Genomic DNA, 25,788 nt, shown 5'->3' with positions numbered 1-25,788 from the left:
TCCTTAGATTATTCCCCCATATGCTGACCCCATAAGAAGCTCCTTAGATTATTCCCCCATATGCTGACCCCATAAGAAGTTCCTTAGATTATTCCCCCATATGCTTACCCCATAAGAAGCTCCTTAGATTATTCCCCCATTAGCTGACCCCATAAGAAGCTCCTTAGATTATTCCCCCATATGCTGACCCCATAAGAAGCTCCTTAGATTATTCCCCCATGTGCTGCCGCTGCTGCTGCATGTAAAAATAAAAAAAATTACATACCTCTCCGTCGCTGGGTGTCAGTCAGATACTCACCTGTCCTGCGTCCATGGCTGCTCACCGCTATCTGCCACGTCATCGGTCAGTGACGTTCAGACTGCAGGGGGCGCGGTGTGCAGTAATCACGTCACCATGCCCTCTGCTGTCTGAAGTCACTGACCAATGACAGACAGCAGCAAGCAGCCATGGACGCAGGACAGGTGAGTATCGCTATACTTACCCGTCCTGACGCTGTCTCTTGAGCCTCCAGCTTCTCCGCGCTCTCTCTTCCTGCATTCAGCGGTCATGTGATACCGCTCATTAAAACTCATGAATATGCGCATATTCATGAGTTAATATGAGCATATTCATGCTTTTTAATGAGTGGTACCATGTGACCGCTGAAGGCAGGAAGAGAGAGCGTGGAGAAGCTGGGGACTCAAGAGACAGCGTCAGGACGGGTAAGTATGACCTGACACCCCCGACCCCCCGGTGTGTATGACTCGACTATAAGCCGAGAGGGGGACTTTCGGCCCAAAAAAATGGGCTGAAAATCTCGGCTTATATTCGAGTATATACGGTATATTGTCGGTGAGACAAGATGAAACACAAACACAGGCAGAAAAATAGACTGAGCAAATGATGGGGCCGAAACTGACTAGACAGGATAGGAAAGAAAAGACACTCTGCAATCACGCAAAAAGCCCTGAAAAATCCATATGATGTACACTAGGGTGACCGGATCTCATATGGGGGGAAAAAATGTCAGAATCTTGTTCGTCTGGACCCCACAAAACGATTCCCCTTTCCAGATATTGAGAGAGCCAAAATTTGAGCTCGATCAAATGACGTTAACCCATGCTGCTCGTCACTCAAAGTTTGAAAAAATCCAAATTGAGGTATTTTAAGATTTAGGTATTTTGCATAGTCTGTTAGACTATAAAGAATGTGACAACAACATTGCAGAAATAGCCCTGACCAAATTTTCGAACCATTTGTGGTATTTGAATGCAGAGTTGGTGGGATTATCGTTTTTTGATCCCACCATTACAGACAATGAAAAGTTGTTAATGGCTAATAAATTGCTCAGTAGCACAGATGAACCATCAGAGCACGCTAGGGTTGTAAATCCAAAAGTTAGGAAAGAAAAATTAAAAGAGGTAGGAAGAAACCGACTTTAACGACCTTCTGACAAAAGATGAAGAACAAAAGCAATATGTCCTGCAAGTTGTAAGCAAATGCCGAGCATTATATTCTGACGTTTCAAAAACTACTTTAACAAAAGCTCTAGAATAGATTAGATAACTATGTAAAATTATCAACTCATGTAGGTTAGCGTGCTCTGATGGTTCATCTGTGCTACTGAGCAATTTATTAGCCATTAACAACTTTTCATTGTCTGTAATGGTGGGATCAAAAAACGATAATCCCACCAACTCTGCATTCAAATACCACAAATGGTTCGAAAATTTGGTCAGGGCTATTTCTGCAATGTTGTTGTCACATTCTTTATAGTCTAACAGACTATGCAAAATACCTAAATCTTAAAATACCTCAATTTGGATTTTTTCAAACTTTGAGCGACGAGCGGCACGGGTTAACGTCGTTTGATCGAGCTCAAATTTTGGCTATCTCAATATCTGGAAAGGGGAATCGTTTTGTGGGGTCCAGACGGACAAAATTCCGACATCGATTTTTTGCGGTCACCCTAATGTACACAAACACTGAAGTCACACGACTTCGCCCCCACTACATCAGCACCAGTATTAACTGGAAGCAAAGCAAAAGAGACCAATATAACAGGGGACTGAACAAACTGACACAAGCAGTAACATATGGAGCGGTGGTCCAGCACAGCCCCCAGCAGGAGCAAGCTGAACCCGCACAACAAGCAGAGATAGACAAAACTAGATCAGATGCAAACGATTAGCAAATGAATCACTTAGCTGAACAATACAGGAACAGGGCAGAAGACATCAGACCTCTGAATGCACAGGAAAGCAATCACCAACAGGGATTGCAGGAAGTCTGCAGACTTAAATACTCCAATCCGTAACCCCAGATCTCCAATCATCATCATCAGGTCGCAGATCTCTGTCAATCTGGCCAGTTCCACTACCTCCAGTAACCACCGGACGGAGCAGGGGGAGCTTCGGCTCAGAAGTCTGAGCCAGGGAGTTCACAACAGAGAGGCGTCAATAAGACACCTGTCCATTATTAATCTTATATTAATAAAGGGTTAAAAAAACACACATAAGAATAAAGTTGTCATGATCCAGCGTGGATCTGACAGATTAAATGGATAAGTGAACTTTTTTCCTTTGGCTAGGTGCCAAAGTGATGTGATTGCCCCCGGTGGCCATTAGAATTATTACACGTGGTGTCGTTCATTCTAAGTTGCCCCGGTGGTGTTGAGTGGTAGTGCACTTTAGTTTCTTTGGATTAGTGCACGTAATTATAAATCAGGTGTGAGGCTCTATAAAAGGGAGTCAGATGTGTTCAATCACTCTTGGTGATATTGTGTTCGTCATTTGGGAAGCAAGCCTGGGTGAGGAAGGAGCTGAACATGAGTCCTGCACAGCCCAGCCAGAGGGGACGAGTGGCAGCTATGTGGTCTGGAAGAAGGGCTGGCATGGCGTGGTGGAGTCACAGTTTATGGTGTCGGCAGGAAGTGTTTGCATGGCGTGGTGGAGTGACGACTATGGAGAGAGTTGCACTCAGCATGTGGGACTTGGTTGCTGAGAGCTGGACTCAAGCATGCTTGACTTTTTGGGCAGGAGCTGAACTCATCTTTGGGGCTCTGTTACTGGACTTCTGCAATTGGTGGTGGACTCTGCTCCGAGGCTGCACTATGGTGAAGGATCCAGTTATGGTGATGGATCCGGGTGGAGGAGAAGATGCACACAGGTGGTGGGCTCTGTTGCTAGGAGCGTACGCAACAGAGCAAAGCTAAGTGGTGTTTCCCCTGTATTGTCATTTTCCCTCATGTGTGTTTAGTGCAGTGGTGGGATTAGTTTTCGCACCGACCAATTCCCTAGTGAGGGTTTAGGTTCAGGGAGAGCTAGGGTTTTTAGGTTCCTGTGCGTCGCCCGGTGCGGAACCGGCATAGGGAACGTTGGGAGTGCAGGGACACTGGCTCAGGGGAGTTCAGGAGGTCTCCACTTCCCTATTCCCTATTGCAGGGCCCACCATTGTTAATGTTACCCAGGTTCCTCTTTATTATTTAAATTCGCCTTACTGGAGGCGGGGTTTCCAGACTACTTTATATATACGTGTAATACCTAAATTTGCCAGTTGGAGGCGGTGTATCCAGCTGCACGTCTTATTATTTAAATTTGCCCCACTGGAGGCGGTGTATCCAGGGTCACGTGTGTCATATGGGTTCGCCTTGCGGTACTCGCTGCGTCCAGACACGTGACCGTGACAAAAGTATTTTAATTAAATAAAACACGACAAAATTTTTTTTTAAAAATTTTTATTTTACGCCTATCCAGTCAAAGCCATCGATCATCTGCAAAAAAATAAAAAAAAAACAACAATATACTCCCTGGCCGACGTAATCCCACTAATAACGATTGTCCCATGACGATCTCCCCTATAGAGCTATCACATCAGCAGATGTGACCTCTCTATAGGCCTCATTCCTGGACAGATAAACACGTAGAGCTCTCACCAGGTCCAGTTTGTGAAGTGACTGCTCTCAGGGGTGAGAGGAGGATGGACAAAAGGATGAAAGTGCAATGTCCTCATTTAGATGAAAGCCGGAAACCACCTTGGGAAGAAAGGATGGAACTGGACATAGGACCACCTTGTCCTGGTGAAAAACCAGGGAAGGAGAGCGACAAGAGAGCGCTGCTAGCTCTGAAACCCGTCTAGTTGAAGTAATCGCGACCAGGAAACCGACCTTCCAGGAAGGGATCTCGCGCAGTGGTTCAAATGAAGACTCCTGTAAGACATCGAATACCAAATTAAGATCCCAGGGATCCACTGGAGGCTTGTAGGGGGGAACGAGGTGAGCAATTCCCTGAATTAATGTTTTGAGCTGTCGGCGAACTGACAAATTCCTTTGGAACAGAAAGGACAGAGCCGAAACTTTTCCCTTAATCGAACTAAGGGACAGTTCGGACTCCAGACCCGACTGCAGAAAAGACAAAATGGATGGGAGGTGAAAAACCATTGGAGCGTTCTGATGAGTCTTACACCAGCGGAAAAATACTTTCCATGTCCGGTGGTAAACGCGAGGAGATGAAAGCTTCCTTGCTTTAATCATGGTCTGGACTACCTGATTGGAGAACCCAGTCAACTTCAAAACTATGGCTTCAACAGTCATGCCGTTAAGTTGCGCAACTGAGAACTTTGGTGGAAGAGGGGACCCTGCGACAAAAGGTCCGGGAAATCCGAAAGTCTCCACGGCGTGTCCGCTAGGAAGTTGACCAACTCTGCGTTCCAGGGTCTTCGTGGCCTATCTGGGGCAATGAAAATGATGGGAATTCCCTCCGCTTTTATCTTTTTGACTACCCTGGGGCTTAGCGGTAGGGTTGGAAATAGGTATGGAAGGGAGAACTGTGCCCATGGCATCGCTAGTGCATTGGATACGATTGCTAGCGGGTACACAAACTGGGGAACCTTGTGGTTGAGACTGGACACCATGAGGTTGACGTCCGGAGTCCGCCATCTGAGACAGATCCTGTGAGAAGACTGACGGATTCAGTGACCATTCGCCTGCGGCGAGACCCTCTCAGCTGAGAAAGCCTGCCAACCAGTTTTTGACTCCTGGGATATGCACCGCGGAAATTGCTGGAACATTCTGCTCGGCCCAAGACAGGATCCGAGCGACCTCTGACATCACTGCCCAACTTCAAGTTCCCCCTTGACGGTTGACATCCGTGAAGAATTTCCTGCCAATGAAGCAGGGTGAGAAATATTGCTCATAGTTCCAGAATGTTGAACATAAGAGATGATTCCTGAGCTGACCACCGACCCTGGACCGTCAAATCTTGGAACACTGCTCCCCAGCCAAGAAGGCTGATGTCTGTTGTTACTATCTTCTAATGAATGGGAAGGAAAGACCTGTCGAGATGGACCGACTGGGAACACTTCCACCTAGCCCTGTAGTAGGCCGAGGCCGGAGCGAGCCGGGGACTAAATTTGGGCCGGTGGAGAGGGAAAGCGCAGTAGACGTCGTGGGACTGGAAGGCAACTATTTTACTCCTTGGTCAAGGACCCTTAAAATTATATCTATCTATCTATCTATCTATCTATCTATCTATCTATCTATATAAATCTCTATATATAAAACTGAATGTGTGTGTGTGTGTGTATCACCAACCAATCACGAAGCATCTTTCATTTCACCAGATCTGTTCAAAAGAAGCTGAGCTGTGATTGGTTGCTATGAGCAACAGTTTTCCTTGCAACCAATCACTAAGCATCTCTCATTTCACCAGAGCTGGTTAAAAGAAGCAGAGCTGTGATTGGTTGCTATGAGCAAGTTTTCCCACTTGACAACACCTCAGCAGACACTGAAATGGAGGGACAAATCTAGCATCCCTGGGAACATAAGCGCCCAGCCATTGTCTTCCCCCCAGACAGGAGCACAGAGCACATGACAGAAATGAATCCCCCCTCCCGTGCCCATATACACATCACATCCTCTATCCTATAGGCACATCTTCCCTCTTAAAGGGATCATTGGTATGGAAGTCAGAGCAAATCCATCCAGCGCTTTGTTTTGGACCCTAGGCCTCTCTTAAAGAGATCATCGGTATGGAAGTTAGGACCGTTCCACTCAGCTCTGTGGTTCTGACCCCAGGGTCTCTTAAAGGGATCATTGGTATGGAAGTGAGGGCAAATCCACTCTGCGCATTGTTACTGACCCCAGGCCTTTCTTAAAGGGATCTCCGGTATGGAAGTCAGGGCAAATCCATCCAGCGCTTTGGTTCTGATCCCAGGCCTCTCTTAAAGGGATCCCCAGTATGGAAGTCAGGGCAATTGCCTTCAAATGCTCTGGTACTGACCCCAGGCTCTCTTAAAGGGATTTCCTGTATGGAAGTTAGGGTAAATCCCTCAGCGCTCTGATTCTGACCCCAGGGTTCTATTAAAGGGATCATTGGTATGCAAGTCAGGGCAAATCCACTCAGCGCTCTGGTTCTGATCCCAGGCTCTCTTAAAGGGATACCCCAAAAATCCCATACACCGCCCCCTGGAAGAAGCTGGCGGCGAAATGTGCGTAGGGGTGAGGGGACGCCACGAGCACCAGCATTGAGCATTGGTAAATATGATTCTGTTACTTATATAGGCTTGTACACCTTGGCATAGATTTTTAATGGAATTGGGAATTCCCGTCCTGTTTTAGGACCCTCATGTGTTACCATACACGCAGGTTTTTGCTTGCTAACCTAGGTGTTTTGATTTTTCATGGAGGCAGTCTCCTGTGCTACTTACTGAGGAAGTAAATATATTTTTTCTATTTATCAGCAGGCACTTTTTAAGGTGCATATTAAATAGACTAGTAATATGGCAATCTGATAGTTTATTTGAGCACTCATTATTTCTGTGCACTTCTATTTTTACATTTTGATTAGTGCATTGCTGTATAATAGTACTATTTTTTCACCTATTGATTGTAGCATGAATTATTGTTGTATTTATGTTGTATTTATATTCTTGGATGAATTTTATTGTATGTGCCCCCTCTTGCATTATTGTAATTCTGTGTGCTCTAGCGTCCCCTATACGGCATTTTGCTTTTTTATCATTTGTATTGTATTGTATTTGTATTGTGTTGTCCTATATAGCGGTGCATGGGATTTTTGTGGTATATCTTAAGTGAAGTGCCCCTAGTATATGTAATAGGACACTGGTTGATTTGATCTCTTAAAGGGATCCCCGGTATGGAAGTTAGGGCATATCGACTTAGCGCTCTGGTTCTGACCTCAGACCCCTCTTAAAGGGATCTCCAGTATGGAAGTGAGGGCAAATCCACTCTGCGCTTTGGTACTGACCCCAGGCCTCTCTTAAAGGGATCTCCGGTATGGAAGTTAGGGTAAATCCCTCAGCGCTCTAATTCTCACCCCAGGCTTCTATTAAAGGGATCTTTAGTATGGAAGTCAGGGCAAATTCACTCAGCGCTCTGGTTCTGACGCCAGGCCTCTCTTAAAGGGATCCCTGGTATGGAAGTTACGACCGTTCCACTCAGCATTCTGGTTCTGACCCCAGGCTGATGGAACGATGTGGGATATTAGGGGTAGTAGTCTGGTGACTCTGGCTGACGGGATGATGTGGGATATTATGGGTAGTAGTCCGGTGGCTCTGGCTGACGGGATGATGTGGGATATTAGGGGGAGTAGTCTGGTGGCTCTGGCTGATGGGATGATGTAGGATATTAGGGGTAGTAGTCCGGCGGCTGTGACGCGATGATGTTGGATATTAGGGGTAGTAGTCCGGTGGCTCTGGCTGACGGGATGATGTGGGATATAGTGAATGTGGCTATGCGGAGTGGGCGGGGCTATACACCCAGCTTTATATATATAGAAATAATCATTATAATTTGTTATAACTAACCATAGTTAGTTACTATGCCCGGGCAGTGCCGGGCTCTTCAGCTAGTATATATATATATATATATATATATATATATATATATAATTTTTTTATTTTTTTTTTTAAAAGAGCCCCCTGCACTGCCGCATGGAATATCTGTCCTGGAGATCCCGCATCCCTCTTCGCAGAACTGGCGCTGGAAGATGGACTTGCATGTAGACCTCTTGGCCACTGAACATCTTCTGTGGCCGTCGGGTAGTGATTCTGTCTTCTAACCCTGCACAACTGGCTCTGGAGGGTGAGCGGTGTAGGGGGTAGCGGCAAAGGACCAGTCCACATCTTCTCTCTTGCAGATGGCCCAAACACGCTTGAAGTGTTAGGAGGCATAGGGTCCTGCATGGTAGACACGAGAGGGTACAGTAGTGACTCATTCCCACATTGTGCTCCTGGTCTCTAGGGGGGAGAGCACGGAGTGAGCAGTTAAACTCCGTCGCCCAGATCACAAGCTGAACCTGCAAAACAGAGATCATTACTAAAACAACAAAAACCTAAGGTAGAAACGGGACTGAGAGCAGCCCTGTGTCCACCAACCAACTGACACTAAGCTAAAACTGATTAGCTTTCTGCCAATTGGTGGGTATATACTGCTGGGGAGGAGCTACCCCTTTTTTTTGTACAGTGTCAACCTCCTAGTGGCAGCAGAATACACCCATGGTTTCCCGTGTCCCCCAGTGAAGCTAGAGAGAGATGCTTTTTGTTGCGAAAACTAGTTTTTGCATCACCATATTTTGAGAGCTATAATTTTTTTATATTTCATCCAACAGAGTCATGTGAGGGCTTGTTTTTTGCGGGACGAGCTGACTTTTCTATTGGTACCATTTTCGGGCACATGACTTTTCTGATTTTTGGGAGACAGAATGAACAAAGACCAGCCATTCAGGATTTTTTTTTTTAAATTTTTATACCGTTCCGCATGTGGTAAAAGTGGTTAGTATGATTACAACGATACCTCATTTAAATCTTTTTTATGTTTTGACGCTTTTAGGCTACTTTCACACTTGCGTTTTTTTGCGCTGCGCGACGTGCGCAGTGCAAACGCGCATAAAAAACGCATCATGCATTTTTAATGCGTTTTCTTGTGCATGGTTTTTACAAAAAAAAGCATGCGTTTTTAAACGCTGACGTGCACATGACCATGCACACGCCAGCGCTCCCATAGACTTTAATGTGTTTTTGGGTGAATTCTGTGCGCATGCATTTTTTTGAGACAGGTCGGATGCACCAAAAATGCAACAGGTTGCATTTTGTGCGCCTGGGCGCACACTACAAAAAAACGCATGCGCATACAAACGCATGACAATGCGCACCCATATTAAATGTAGGGAAAAAAACACATGCGCAAAAACACAGCGCAAAAAAACGCAAATGTGAAACCAGCCTTACACAATAAAAACTATTTTTTAGAAAAAAAAATATTTTTGCTTCACTTTTTATTCTGAGAGCTATAACTTTTATTTTTCTGCTGATGGAGCCGTATGGTGGCTTGTTTTTTGCAGGACAAGATGACGTTTTCAGTGGTAACGTTTTCTGTACATCCGTCTTTTTTATCGCGTTTTATTGCACTTTTTGGCAGTATGATAAAGTATTGTTTTTTGCCTTGTTTTTTTTTTTTTTTTTACCGTGTTCACTGAAGGGATAAACTGGTGGGACAGTTTTATAGAGCAGGTCGTTACGGATGCGTCGATGCCAAATATGTGTACTTTTATTGTTTTTTTTATTTCCAAAAATAAATGTATTTATTGGAAAAATATTTATTTCTTTTTATTTATTTTGGTTTTTTAAAAAAAATAGTTTTACACTTTATAATATTTCTTTGTTACTTTTTTACATCACTATATAATGTCAGATTGCTGATCTGACACTACACAGTGGCGTTGCTGTGGGCTGTTAGCTGTCACATACAGCTGACATCCACATGTGATCACCACGGCGCTCAGCGTGAGTGCTGCACGATTGTGCCGCCGTACTAGTAGTGCTCAGCACAGAAATGCAATTCCCGCAGAGCAGTACTAGTACGACGAAGGTCATGAAGTGGTTAAAGAGAATGTGAGAAGGCTAACACAATAAAAAAAATTATAATAATAGAATATATAGAGATTGAGAGTAGAAATTTGACCATTGCACAAAGTACAAAGGTTTCCAAAAATTACCCAAAGGGTCTGTATCTTACACGCTGAAAGAGACCATGATGAGGACATCACAATACATTTTGCAGTTATTATAATTGCAAGAGATAGAGAGTACAAGTTTCACCATTGCGCAATTTACAAACGCTTACAAATAAAAAAAAATTACCCACGTGGGGTATATATATGACCACTAAGTACTTGTTGCAAGAGGAGTAGGATGTGATTTCCAGAACAAAGTGGGTTTGGATGGTAAGGGATGGACATTAAGACAACTTTCAAAAAGGAACATTTGGGCTGCATTTACGTTGGATTGCTGTAATCCATAGGACTTACAAAGTTGGAGGAAGTCCAGCTCTTGTTCAATTTTAGAAGAGTCAGCCTGTCAGCATTTTCCATTGACAGGCATGTGCGCCTATCTGTTGAACTGAAAATTGCACGTTTGCCTTCGACAGAAGGAAATTTCTCCTTGTACCATGGGTCAAGAAAGGTGCACAGCGAGCATTTCATGCTGGACAAAATGTCTTTCACGCGAGTGTCTTCGTAAAGGCATCTGAATATGAACTGTGCCATGTGTGGCAGACTACAAACAGTCAAACCTTCAATTTATTTTTTCATATTGCCTTTATGACACATGCCAACAGCAGACTCAGGAAAATTAGTGGCACTGGTAAATAGTGACGTTTGCGTATCTCTGCAGGCTTTGCGCCACTTGCACAACTGCTAGATAAAAGCTATTTAACTAATAGAAACATTTTTTTTTATATATATATATCTCCTTTATCACACTCTCCAATAGCAGACTCTGGGAAATTACCGTATTTTTCGCTTTATGAGACACTCTGGATTATAAGACGCACCCCAAATTTTGAGGAGAAAAATAGGAAAAAACTTTTTTTTAAATAAAATGGTGGTGCTTCTTATAATCCAGGTGTCTAATTGCATACCGGGGGTGGTGGGAAGTGGGGTCCCAGGGTTGATGCTGGAAGAGGCAAGAGTGGAACATTGCTGCTAGGATGAGAGGGTGTTTTGATGTGCAGGTGTCCGATGCTGCTGCTGTGCTATGTCCCCAGTGTTGCCGTCACCGCGCTCTGTACCTGGTGCTGCCACCAGCTCTGTCCCCCGGTTCTGCCGCACGCGCTCTGTACCTGGTGCTGCCACCCGCTCTGTCCCCCGGTGCTGCCGGGTGGTGCTGCTGCCGCCATGCTGTGTCCCCTGGTGCTTGCCGCCGCGCTCTGTCCCGTGCTGCTTAGGGGACTCTGCCGTTCCATCCATGCTTGCAATGCCCTGTGCGGTGGATTGTTTCCGGGAAAATGGCCGCTGCACAAGCGCAGATGGAGATCTCGGCACTGAAATCTCAGGAGATGAGATTTCAGCTCTGAAATCTCATCTCCTGAGATTTCAGTGCTGAGATCTCCATATGCGCTTGCGCGGTGGCCATTTTCCCGGAAGCAATCCACCACACAGGGCATTGCAAGCACTGATAGAATGGCAGAGCACCCCACGCATCACGGGACAGAGCGCAGTGGCGACAAGCATCGGGGGACAGAGCGCAGCGGCGGCAAGCACTGGACACCCGCAGTGGCAGGACAAAAAGGTATATTCGCATTGTAAGATGCACCCCTATTTTCCCCCCAAATTTGGGGAAAAAAGTGCGTCTTACAAAGCGAAAAATACGGTACTGTAAATAGTGACATTTGCGTAACTCATCAGGTTTTGCACCAGTTGCACAACTGCTAGATAAATAGAAAGTGAATGAGATGACATGACATTAATAGTCACACCATATTTTCTCACCCATGCCAGAGCCAAACCAGAGCGCAGAGGCCCCGACGCGCGTTTCGCTGTTGCTTCCTTGGGGGGCATTGCGCCATATTAGCTATTTCAGCAATAGGCAAGGAATATTATTTAGCAATTCGCTTTAAAAAAAAAAAGATGTTTAGTTTATACTGGTGTAAGAAGGTGAGACAAGACGAAGTCAGCGGTGTGCGGTGCCTTTTAAGGCCGGAACTATCGGGGCTGTCACCACTGCTAGCGGGGGAGATTTCCTCTGAGAGGGAGAAACCATCCGGTCAGACAGCAGGGACCGCAGGGTACTTAAGGGGGCCTGAGCGCTGGAATGGGTCAGACTTGATGGGAAGGTGACAGGAGACGGTTGACTCCCTCTCCACAGCTCCTCCTGACGACCCCTCTGTTTTGAGACCTCTGCGTGCTTACTTTGAGATTACTTTTGACGCTATTGACTTACCATCTGTATCCGTACCGCAGAATACCTGTTTCAACCGAGATACCGGAACAACAGCTAAAGGACTACTCTGAAAGACTGCGGATTGTTGCGGCTAGTGCACATGCTCGCGACCCGTGCCCAGTGCCATTTTTGGGACATTCATGCAAAGGACTGTGTCCACTTTCCAGCGTACCAAAGACAAAGAAGACTGAATCCATCGGCACTGTCGGGCGGCAGTGTTACTCGTTTCTTCGTAGTAGAGCCAGAGACTTTGTTCATCGTTTGAGATGCCGCCGGGAGATATTCCAGCCTTCCCCCTGTTAGAACTTCAACTGATAGTGTTTTGTTTATTTTGTATATTCTCTTGCTGTTGCCATTATCTCCCTGGCAGGAGTATTACTGTTACTGATTGTTTAGTAAATACTTGTTAACCCCTTCTCTGTCCTCGGTTATTCACTGCATCAAACAAACTGTTTTCCTCTTTACACAGGTACGCAGGAATACAATGTAGCACCAAAAAAATGTATTTAGTATATGCTGATATTGACTAATATTATTTGGCTCTAAAAAGACCTTTTTTTTATATTATGGTACTGGATAAAACCCTGCACTCTACGCTATCTCCACCTAACAGAGAGCTAATCTTCACTCTCAGTAGCTCTTAAAAGAGCTTTTTGTAATCACAAACACCCTATACGCTGCTTTCACTCTCCCTACGCTCACACTGCGCTGTTTCCGGCAGTAATGTGCACAAGATGGCATTGGCAGGGATTAAATATCCCCTATGATGCTGTAAGGCCAGCCAATTGCAGTAATGCCACACCAGAGATGGCGCTGGCCTTACTGTGATTGGCTGCAAATAAAGCGCCAAACATGCTTGGCGGGTCACGCAAATATACTGAGGCGAATAGCTAATTATTTGTCGAGTATCAAATAGCCCGACTATCATACTATTCATGCAAGTAACGACTAGTGCCCAATGTATTCGCTCATCACTAGTAAGGATGCACAAAGTAGATGATTATTTTGCAGAATTGCATGATATAATTATAAAAACCCATTTCCAGCTGATGGGTGAGAACCGTGGCACTTCTGGTTTTCCTTCCACCTGTTTTGTACAAGGTTTGCTCTCTGTAGAATTGATTTCCAACTTCGTTTTTTTCGTGGTTTCCTTGCTCGCTGCTGAGATGTGCCAGCGGCAGTAAACATGCAGACTTCTGGACTCAGCCACATCTAAACTTAGCAAAATAAGTGCCGTTTCCCGGAAACTAAAATCTTTGTCGGTCAAACACAAGTTTCTGGAAACAATGAATAATGCACATTTAACCACAAATGACTTCAGAAGAAGCCGGTCTATTGTCTTTGTGTGTATGGCGCACAGCGCTGCTTACGAGGAACGGTGCACATCCGCCCTTGTGGGCAGAACTGCACATACAATGCAGTGACACTGATTGTTATTTCGGAGCCACTTAACTTTTATTAGCATAGCCATGCTGGCAAACTGAAAAATCTCCTCCGTCACTTTTGTAAACCATGCAGCACCATTATCAATTGTAAAACAGCGTGGTTTAGTTGTCAAAAAGGCATTAACATTCCTCTTTATTTTACAAACAGAAAAAGCCTAATTTGTTTTTTTTATATTTACAGTAGCATTCCTTTAATCTGACATCTCATAATCCAGAAATGTATTAGCAAGACCAATGAGATAATATCTTTGATAGCGACAGATTTTATTTTGAGTTCCTCTTTGTACTGATGATTTTGCCGCTACCTGCACACTGAACATTTCTGCTGCATCAGTTTTACTGGTGCAGATTTGGTTCTGAAAGTGGCTACCGTGCACTGCAAAACCTGAAATCTGCAGCGATATCTGCGCCATAAATATATAGTGCTCAGCAATTTGCATTGCAGATAATTTTAGCAGCGACAGCAAAAGTCTGTAATTTGGGTGGAAAATCTGGAAAGCTTCCTGTGCAAACATCAGATTAGTGTATGTATGTATGTGTGTATGTATGTATATATATACAGCTCTGGCAAAAATTAAGAGACCACTGCACCATTTTATAAAAATCAGCTTCTCTACATGTCCGACAGCCATTCCATTCCAGTGTCAGTTGAATTCTAATCAGAGTACACCTCATTCTAATTAATGTGCTTTTGATTAGGTGATCTCCTGAACCAAATCTTATTTAACAAAGGAAAGTATAAAAAACCCTGCTGTGGTGTTCACAATCCTCTTGTTATAGGACAAGCTGGATGGCAAAACAAGTGCTAGTAATATCCCAAAAGTAATAGGAATGAAAAAATAACTTTTAACTATGCCAAAGGAGTTGAAAAGAAAAGTCCTGAGTGAGGAAAAGAAGGGCTCAATTCTAGCTTTACTAGCAGAGGGATACAGTGAGTGTCATGTTGTCTCCATCCTTAACATTTCTAAGATGGCAGTCCATTACAACAAGGTCAAGCAGCAAATATTCGGGACAACAAAGCTACAGACTGGCAGAGAGCGAAAACGACTCACCACTAACGGGAATGACCGTCATCTTATTCGAATGTCTCTCAGCAACTGCAGTATGACATCAAGTGCCCTACAAAATAAATGGCAGACGGGGTGAAGTGCACAGCAAGAACAGTTCGTAACAGGCTCTTACAGGCAGAGCTCAAGTCATCAATGAGAAGCAAAGGAGAGCCAGACTGAAGTTGCCCCAAGTTTGTAAGTCATCAATAGGATAAGGAATAAAGTGTTGGGAGTCTGGCTCCTTTCCAGCCCCATATCAGAACTCTGTATTCGCAGCACTACTCCATGTCAGAGACACCGCACTGCACTTGCTCATAGAGCCAGTGCGCGTGTCCTGAGAACAGAAGCAGTCCTAAAAGATACCTGTGGAGCAGGGCAGCAGAGGTGACCAAGCGTGCTTCAGGCTAATAGTGTCAGGGTCCAGTCAGTGCTGGAAAGTAAAGATGCATAGGACCTGCGGACACTGAAACTGAATAGTCTGCACGGGACCTATGGTCATGTGACTGCAAGGGGGCGGGGCTTAGCGTCCTGTATTCAGATAGGACAGGACACCATACAACAACTCAGAGTCAGGCAAAACAGAGGTCACACACAGTACGGGCGAACGAGGTACAGGAGGGACGAACAGACGGGTAGTCAGACAGAGCCAAAGGTCATACACAAGAGGGCGACGTGGTACCAAGGGGACGAGCAGAGAGGAGTCGGGTCACAAGCAGAGAGTCATACACGAGAGGTAGCGCAGTACAAGAGGGTCAGGCAGAACTCGTAACAGGGACAGAACCAGATCACAACCGAACAAACAAGCAAGATATCAGGCACAAGGCACACGTATACAAGAGGTCACTTAACTCAGCCGAGGGCAGGAGTATAACTGACACCGGACCCAGGTCCAGTGAGCACTAAATAGCCTCCTGCTGCCAGAGAGAGGCAGCACAATTAACCCCTAGTCTAACCAGGACGGGTCAAAGCGAAATCCCGTCCTGGATCATGACAGTACCCTCCTCTCAATGGGGGGCCACCGGACCCCCAGGTCTCTCAGGGTACTTGGCGTGAAAGGCTCGGATCAACCGATCCGCATGAACTGATCGAGCAGGAACACACGAGCGTTCCTCAGGACCGTAGCCCTTCCAATGTATCAAATACTGAAGGGCGCGACGGACCAACCTGGAGTCGACAATTCGTTCCACCTTGTACTCAGCCTGCCCATCTACCAGAACCGGTGTCGGGGAAGATGATGATCCCTCCCCACTGGACCTCACAGGTTTCAAAAGGGCCTTATGGAAAACATTTGGGATCCGCAGAGATGGCGGGAGCTGCAACCGAAAAGCCACCGGGTTAACTGCTTCGGTAATTACATAGGGACCTATAAACTTGGGTCCAAGCTTCGCAGAGGGGACCTTGAGCCTTATATTTTTGGTGGATAACCATACCTTATCCCCGACCTGAAACACTGGACCCACGGATCGTTTTTTGTCCGCAAAAAATTTAAATTTGTCCTGGGCCTTCGTAATGTTATTCTGGACCTCCCGCCATACCTCCCCCAACCGCTGGATCGACTCGTCCGCCCCAGGACACCCAGAATTCAAGCGGGAAAATTCTCCAAAATGAGGATGAAACCCATAATTGCAAAAAAAAGGAGATGTACCCGTAGACTGGTTAGTGCGGTTGTTAAAAGCAAACTCAGCCAATGGTAACACAGAACACCAATCATCCTGTCGGGCTGAGGTCAAACAACGCAGAATTTGCTCCAGAGACTGATTGGTCCGCTCAGTCTGCCCATTAGTCTCTGGATGGTAGGCGGATGAAAAGGACAGACTAATACCCAACCTCCTACAAAAAGCTCTCCAAAATCTGGACACAAATTGCACTCCCCTATCAGACACCACATTCAGGGGTACCCCATGCAACCGCACCACATGCTCCACAAACAATCTGGACAATGTTTCCGCATTAGGTAGAGCTGCCAAAGGTACAAAATGTGCCTGCTTACTAAACCTGTCCACTACGACCCAGACCACGTTATTACCCTTGGAAGGGGGAAGGTTGGTGATGAAATCCATGGACAGATGAGTCCATGGTCTCTCAGGAATTGGCAGTGGTACCAATTCCCCGGCCGGCCGGTTATGGGGAGTTTTCGCACGGGCACAAACCTCACACGCAGACACACACTCCCCAACATCAGAGGCTAAAGAAGACCACCAGAACATTCTAGCAATGGCCTTCCGGGTCGCTGAGATCCCTGGATGTCCACCCAGAACTGAGTCATGGAACTCCTGGAGGACCTTGAGACGAAACTGAGCTGGCACATAAAGTTTATCCACCGGCTTAGCTGGAGGTGCAAGAGCCTGGGCTTCTCGAATCTCTCGTTCCAACACATTAGAAATCTCTGCCACCACCACCCCAGGCTGAAGAATGGAGGATGGAGGTTCCGGGGGGGACACCGGATCTAGACTGCGTGACAACGCATCCGCTCTGATATTCTTGGATTCTGGTCGGAAAGTGATCGAGAAGTTGAATCGAGAAAAAAAAAGTGACCATCTAGCCTGTCTGGGAGTCAACCTTTTAGCAGACTCGATGTAAGCTAGGTTTTTGTGGTCTGTGATTACCGTTATAGGATGGACAGCCCCCTCCAAAAAATGCCTCCATTCTGCAAAAGCCAATTTTACGGCCAGAAGTTCCCGATTCCCCACATCATAGTTTCTCTCTGCCGGAGAGAACTTCTTTGAGAAAAAGGCGCAAGGTCTTAAATTGGTCAAAGTGGCGGGTCCCTGGGACAATACCGCCCCCACCCCCACCTCTGAGGTGTCTACCTCAACAATAAATGGTTCAGAGGGGTCCGGTTGGATAAGAACCGGGGCCGACATGAAACATTTTTTCAAAAACTGAAATGCCGCTACCGCTGCGGTTGACCAATTCTTGATATCGGCCCCCTTTTGAGTCATGTCTGTGAGGGGTTTAACCACCTGTGAGAACCCCCTTATAAATTTCCGATAATAATTAGCGAACCCTAGGAAACGTTGCAGACCCTTCAAATCACACGGTTGAACCCACTCGAGAATGGCCTGCACCTTATTAGGATCCATGCGATACCCTTCAGCAGACACGATGAACCCCAGAAAGGACAGTTCCTGAACAAAAAATAAACATTTTTCAAGTTTAGCAAACAGACAGTTCTCCCTGAGCCTTTGGAGAACTGCCCGAACATGACCAATGTGAGTCTGTTTATCAGGCGAGTAGATTAAAATGTCATCCAAATACACCACCATAAAACGTCCAATCAAATCGGAGAACACATGATTTATGAAATTTTGGAAGACCGCTGGAGCGTTGGTCAGGCCGAAGGGCATGACCAAATTTTCAAACAACCCTTCAGTAGTGAGAAAGGCGGTCTTCCATTCATCTCCATCCCGGACTCGGATAAGGTTATACGCTCCCCGTAGGTCTAATTTCGAAAACCACTTAGCTCCGGACAACTGATTGTATAAATCAGGAATAAGTGGAAGGGGATAAGTATTCCTCACAGTTATTTTATTTAACTCACGAAAATCGAGGCATGGGCGCAAACCACCGTCTTTTTTTTTTACAAAAAAGAACCCTGCCGCCACAGGAGAAACAGAAGGACGAATATGTCCCTTACGGAGGCTCTCAGAAATATATTCCTTCATCGCAGCCCGTTCCGGACCCGAGAGGTTATACAGGCGGGCTTTGGGCAATTTAGCACCTGGAACCAGGTCAATGGCACAATCAAATGGGCGGTGTGGTGGTAAAACCTCAGCCTCTTTTTCGGAGAAAACGTCAGTATAATCTATCAGGCACTCCGGAATGCCTTCTAGACCCACGGACGACACAGACACAGAAACAAGACATTTCTCAGAGCAATAGGGACCCCATTTAACAATATCCCGAGATTCCCAATTAATCACAGGATTATGCAGCTGTAACCAGGGGAACCCCAACACCAGTCCCGCAGGCAGGTTGTTCATTACAAAACATGAAATACGTTCCTGATGTAAGGAACTCACTTTAAGGAGAAACTCTTCAGTACAAAACACAATGTCCCTAACTTACACCTGGCCACCAAGTCAGAGTCAATAAAGTTCAATGATGAACCGCAATCCACGAAGGCAGTTGTGGATGTGGAGACACCCCCACAACAAAGTTCCACTTGGAATGACATTTTAGAAAATGCAGAATAGGGTACCTGAGAGCCTGGGTGACCTCCACGATAATCACCCGGGCTCAGTCGTTTGTTGGTTAGTGGCCGGGAGGGGCAATCCTTTTTCCCATGTCCAGACTCGCCACTGTGAACACAGCATTTTCTCACGTGCCGTTGCCTCCTTTCTTCCTCCTTACGGTTGATGGTTCCCATCGCCGTGATTTTCAGTGAAGAACTGGCTCCCCTTCCTTGGGAGAACAATGATGTCTCGGTTTGTATCACTCCCCTTGCCCGTAACCTGCGATCCATTCGGACGGCCTGTGTCATAGCTTCCTCCAGGACATCAGGTGGGGGGTGGAGAGCCAAGGCGTTTTTCAGATGCTCAGACAGGCCTCTGCGGAACAACCCCCGGAGAGCGGCGTCGTTCCAGCAGACCTCAGCAGCCCAGCGTCTGAACTCTGAGCAAAACCACTCGGCTGAGTGTTTCCCTTGGCAAACATTCATCAGCCTGTCCTCAGCCATACGCACCCGATCAGGCTCATCATAAATATGCCCTAGGGCCTCAAAAAATGTATCTACCGTCATACGCTCAGGGGCTGTGGTAGGAAGGGAGAAAGCCCAAGCTTGGGGGGCTCCCCTTAACAGAGACATAATGACCCCCACTCTCTGACTTTCATCCCCAGAAGAGTGTGGTCTTAAGGAAAAAAAAAGCTTACAGCCCTCCTTGAAAACTCTGAAGTCATTTTTATCTCCAGAAAAGGTATCTGGTAACTTCACTGGAGACTCAGGGGAAATTAATGTAACATCCCGAGCCCCCCATGAAAGAACTCCCTGCACAGTGTCGGCGATCAGCTGCTGAGACTGCGCCAGGACTCTTTGTTCTCCAAAGAGTTTCTGAGACATCTGCGTCAGATGCTTAACCTGCTCAGAAAGAGTGTGCACAGGATCCATCACACACACAGGTGAATGGGAGCAGAGAAAAAAAAAAATGGTATGGGTCAGTTATAATGTCAGAGACACCGCACTGCACTTGCTCATAGAGCCAGTGTGCGTGTCCTGAGAACAGAAGCAGTCCTAAAAGATACCTGTGGAGCAGGGCAGCAGAGGTGACCAAGCGTGCTTCAGGCTAATAGTGTCAGGGTCCAGTCAGTGCTGGAAAGTAAAGAGGCATAGGACCTGCGGACACTGAAACTGAATAGTCTGCACGGGACCTATGGTCATGTGACTGCAAGGGGGCGGGGCTTAGCGTCCTGTATTCAGATAGGACAGGACACCATACAACAACTCAGAGTCAGGCAAAACAGAGGTCACCCACAGTACGGGCGAACGAGGTACAGGAGGGACGAACAGACGGGTAGTCAGACAGAGCCAAAGGTCATACACAAGAGGGCGACGTGGTACCAAGGGGACGAGCAGAGAGGAGTCGGGTCACAAGCAGAGAGTCATACACGAGAGGTAGCGCAGTACAAGAGGGTCAGGCAGAACTCGTAACAGGGACAGAACCAGATCACAACCGAACAAACAAGCAAGATATCAGGCACAAGGCACACGTATACAAGAGGTCACTTAACTCAGCCGAGGGCAGGAGTATAACTGACACCGGACCCAGGTCCAGTGAGCACTAAATAGCCTCCTGCTGCCAGAGAGAGGCAGCACAATTAACCCCTAGTCTAACCAGGACGGGTCAAAGCGAAATCCCGTCCTGGATCATGACACTCCATACATTATCTATAGTAGAGAGGAGAAAAGCCGGGGTTCGTCCGCGCTAGACCACAAGGAACCAACCGAAGATACAAGCAAACCTTTATTCACATTCAAGCCAACGCGTTTCATGGCCTCCTGGCCACTTCATCAGGGCCGCATTGTTACAGTCAGTTAACAAGAAACCATTATATACATTACACACATGACATCTTCGGCTACAAAGGGATTTAATACCTTCTCTAGGATAATGTCAGTGGGTTTGTATAGGTGCAATAATGATAAAGGGACAATCTTCAACATTAAGTACAGGCTAGATTGCCAGTCAAGTTTTGTAATCTACCTTGTAGAGTGTATATGCGGTAAACAGTATATAGGTAGAACTATCCAACCCCTACACAAAAGGATTAATGCGCACAGACACAACATTAAAATAAGTTTTTTAAAGCATGGGTTATCGAGGCATGTTATTACTATGCATAGGGGTCATGTCGAATTGAAGGTTACCCCTATAGACCATATTCCCATTGATACTCCGAACAGGGTTCAATCCTTGAATAAACGTGAAATTTTTGGGATTTATAAATTAGGCACGATAAATCCTGGAGGGCTAAATGAGATTTCTGACTTGTTTTAATAATTAAATTTTTGTTTTTTCTTAATTCAACTAAATTCTTTTCCACCTCCTTGGTCCCCCCCTGGGTGGTCACCGTGGGAATAGGTCTTGGTGTGACCTTTGGCCCTTGAACCTTGGTGTCTGTTTTGGGGTTCTCCCGCCTGTGTCGTCCTCCCTCCCTGTCACTTGCAGGTGTGCTGAAGCTTTAAAGTACGGTAACCTTAGATGATGACTGCAGAAGCTAAAAGCTGCTAGAATTGGTAATAATGTTCTTAATCCATTGTTTAGCCGCTGAAACATGGGTTCTAAGCTCCAATCATTTTTGCTGAATTGCACATCGATTTACATAATTTTATATTTTTTATGTATGTTAAATATCAGTTTTAGCATTTTAGATTAGATAAATGTTTTTATCTACAGTTTTATAATATTTTTCCATCAGGATGAAAACTTTCTGGGTTTTCAGTTCAATGTGGGCGTTCCCACAGGAACTGACATCATTCAGATGTCATCTGTGTAATGTATATAATGGTTTCTTGTTAACTGACTGTAACAATGCTGCCTTGATGAAGTGGCCAGGAGGCCATGAAACGCGTTGGCTTGAATGTGAATAAAGGTTTGCTTGCATCTTCGGTTGGTTCCTTGTGGTCTAGCGTGGATGAATCCCGGCTTTTCTCTTCTCTACTGTTTTATCTGCATCCCGGGATCTGCAGCGGCCAAAACTTCCTTAGGTGGTTGTGACCCTTCACAACCACATCAGGTGAGTGGATTACCTTTGTTAAACACGCTGATGTCCCTCATTTACCGCCTTAGTGCGCTCCCCCTCTTTTTATTTTATACATTATCTATGGGACTGCTGGAGTAGGTAAACCCTGTTAAGGGGATAAATGGGGGTCCCAGCGGTGGGACCACTTGCAATCATTAAGCTATACCCTATTCTATGGATAACTTACAGTCCTTTGACAATCCCTGTAGTGAATCCCTATATAAATGGTTGTTCCGTGAGAACTCCTCAGAAACAGAATCTACTAAAATGACTTTTTTGTCTGAGTTTTTTGGGTGATGGCCCTATAAGTGATGTCCTTCAATATTGTTCTGAAATCAGTGTAGAGAAAACACTGACAACATTCACATCCGACAAAGCACAGGCTCTCAAACCTATTCCATTCTCTGTACTTAGAGGTTTCCTGGATTTCATGGATGTGGAGGGAAATGGGTTGGTAAATCCAATTACGCGGCATTCAGTAAGCTGGGAACAGTGTCAAAATATTAGCGTCATAGCTAGAGAAGCTGCAAAACAGTCACCATTTCATCTCTCGTCTTCCAATTACTCCATAATTTAATGTATATTCTTATATCTAGGCATCGTGGCCTTAAATTTCAGGAATTTTTTTTCCTTTATTATCTTATTAGATGGCGTTACTCAATAAATAAAGCGTATGTAGCAGTAGCACGAGTCTCATATCACGGTAATTGCATTCATGATATGGGTAAAAAAAAAAAAATCCATCTTGTGAATTAGCAAGTTATAAGATATGATTTCTTTCCAATGTTTAGCAGGTTCAGCAAGTTAATGTATTCTCCATCATGTCAGTAGGAATATTTATGCGCCTATTGCCAGCCTTAATGGGGTTTGAACAGAACATGTAGAATATATGATGTTCATTTATCAGGCGGATCTGTGCTGACGCGATCTGCATATGCTGAGGACTTCATTAGCCCTAGGCAACCCCTTCAAGGCCCTTTTACATGTGCTGGTGCAGTCTATATGGGGGATGAATGATCAGTTTTACTGTCATTCACAACCATACCGCTTGCAACTTTTCGGCAGCACATTCATTCTCTTCTTACACGTAGAGAAGTGCTGCAGAGATTGTTCTCATCAGCGGACAATTGAGCCTGTTTTATGTTGGACTTTTAGGCTACGTGCACACGCTGCGGAATGGGGTGCGGATTTGGCAGCGCTGATTTTGTAAAATCCGCAGGTAAATCCGCAGGTCAAAAGACCTGCGGTTTATCTGCGGATTATCCTGCGGTTTGGCCCTGCGGTTTCACCATCTCCACAATGGTGGAGATAGGAAACCGCTGCGGAATCCGCAGAAAGAATTGACATGTCAATTCTTTCAGCGGTTTCAAAACCGCAGGAAAACCGCGCGAGAAAATCCGCACCGTCTACACTGCTGTTTTTTATTCCCATAGGGAATAATGGTACTGTACACCGCAGCAAAAACTGCTGCGGACCCGCAGCAGCCAAATCCGCTGCGGAACCGCAGCAGAATCCGCAGCGTGTGCACACACCCTTAGTGGTCAACCCCCGGCTCATACTCTACAATAACGTACATGATTTTTAGCAGAGAGGATGTCCTGGATGAAGTCAGTAGAGGGAAAAATAATAAAAAAGTTCTCGAAAGAGAGAACATGTGCTAAGCTGTTAACATAATAAACTAGAACGTAGCACATCTGGAAACTCATATAGTCCCACTTTTGGACTTTTTTTGTAAATGTATTTTGGGCTAAAAATAATTTTTGTAATTAGGCTTCATGAATCATTTTACATTTTTTTTTGCTTTGTTTCCAGTCACAGAAGAAGTAAGCAGGCTCCTTGCATCTTCTCGCCCAACCACTTGCACCAGTGACCCATTTCCATCACATCTCCTCCAGACCCTTTCCCCTGCTGTCACCCCTTGCCTAACTAAAATATTTAACCTCTCTCTCTTCTGGTATCTTTCCCTCCTCATTTAAGCATGCCATCATACATCCACTACTTAAAAAACCATCCCTCGACCAAAACTGTGCCGCTAACTATAGACCTGTCTCTAATCTTCCCTTCATCTCTAAACTCCTGGAACGCCTGGTCCACTGCCGTCTTATCTGCTATCTCTTTGATAACGCTCTTCTTGACCCTCTCCAATCCGGTTTCCGCTCTTTACACTCTACTGAAACTGCCCTCACTAAAGTCTCTAGTGATCTACTAACAGCTAAATCAAATGGTCATTACTCCATGCTAATTCTCTTGGATCTCTCTGCAGCATTCGACACTGTGGATCATCAGCGCCTCCTCACTATGCTCCGTACCATTGGCCTCAAGGACACCATTCTCTCCTGGTTCTCCTCCTATCTCTCTGACGGCTCCTTTACTGTATCTTTTGCTGATTCCTCCTCCTCTCATCTTCCCCTTACTGTTGGGGTTCCTCAAGGATCAGTCCTAGGCCCCCTCCTCTTCTTTGTACACTGCCCCTATTGGTCAAACAATCAGTAGATTTGGTTTCCAGTACCATCTCTATGCTGATGACACCCAATTATACGCTTCTTCTCCTGACATCACGCCTGCCTTTCTAGAAAACACCAGCGATTGTCTAAACGCTGTGTCTAACATCATGTCCTCACTATATCTGAAACTGAACCTGTCAAAGACTGAACTCCTTGTGTTTCCTCCCTCTACTAATGTAGCTATACCCGACATTGCCATTTCTGTGTGTGGTTCCACTATTACTGCCCAGCAACATGCCCGCTGTCTTGGGGTCATACTTGACTCCGAGCTTTCCTTTGCCCCCCACATCCCATCACTGGCTCGCTCTTGTTAGCTGCACCTCAAAAACATTTCTAGAATTCGACCTTTTCTTACTTTTGACTCCGCAAAAACTCTTACTGTTTCTCTTATTCATTCTCGTCTCGACTATTGTAATTCTCTTCTAATCGGTCTCCCTCTTACCAAACTCTCCCCCCTCCAATGTGTCTTGAATGCTGCAGTCAGGATCATATTCCTCGCCAAGCGTTATACCGATGCCTCTACCTTGTGCAAGTCATTACACTGGCTACCCATCCACTCCAGAATCCAGTACAAACTTATTACCCTCCCCCACAAAGCTCTCCATGGCTCAGCACCACCCTACATCTCCTCCCTTGTTTCAGTATACCACCCTACCCGCGCCCTCCATTCTGCTGATGACCTGAGGTTAGCATCCTCAATAATCAGAACCTCCCACTTCCGTCTCCAAGACTATACACGCGCTGCACCAATTCTTTGGAATGCACTTCCCAGGTCAATACGATTAGTCCCCAACCCACATAAATTTAAACGTGCACTGAAAACGCATTTATCCAGACTGGCCTACCGCCTCAACAAATTAACCTAATCTATTCCTGTGTAGCACAGCCAATTGTTTTACCATAACCAGGTTCCCCGCATCATGTTCCCACATGCTGTATGCATCCATTAGCCCTCTGTGTCTGTACTGTTACACACTTAACATTATGGCTGGTCCATACAATCAGGGCAATTGTTACCACCCACCTTTCGTGTCTACCTTTTTCCTCATAGATTGCCAGCTTGCGAGCAGGGCCCTCATACCTCTTGATATCTGTTATGATCTATGTGATTATTGTTATGCTGTAATGTCTATAGTCTGTACATATCACCTCTGAAATGTAAAGTGCTGCGGAATATGTTGGCGCTATAGAAATAAAATTTATTATTATTATTATTTCCTTTCATATTGCTGGCTACAGAATTAGTTAGTGGAGATTCTTCAGTGAGCTCCCTCTTTTAGGCTAGTTTCACATTTGCGTCTTTGTGCGCAGCGCATCATGTGCAAGTAGAAACG

General features: G+C 45.5%; 1 protein-coding gene across 2 annotated transcripts in view; it reads left to right on the top strand.

Moving 5' to 3' along the window:
- The window catches only part of DGLUCY (D-glutamate cyclase), a 227,913-nt gene that overhangs the window by 133,422 nt on the left and 68,703 nt on the right, over window positions 1-25,788 (top strand). The gene's annotated exons all lie outside the window — the stretch shown is intronic.

The sequence above is a fragment of the Dendrobates tinctorius genome, unplaced genomic scaffold (assembly GCF_039654945.1).
Source record: "Dendrobates tinctorius isolate UK_male_01 unplaced genomic scaffold, ASM3965494v1 ptg000058l, whole genome shotgun sequence".
Lineage (NCBI taxonomy): Eukaryota > Metazoa > Chordata > Amphibia > Anura > Dendrobatidae > Dendrobates > Dendrobates tinctorius.
The sequence above is the reverse complement of the archived record's forward strand: the minus strand, read 5'-3'. Positions and strand labels throughout refer to the sequence as shown.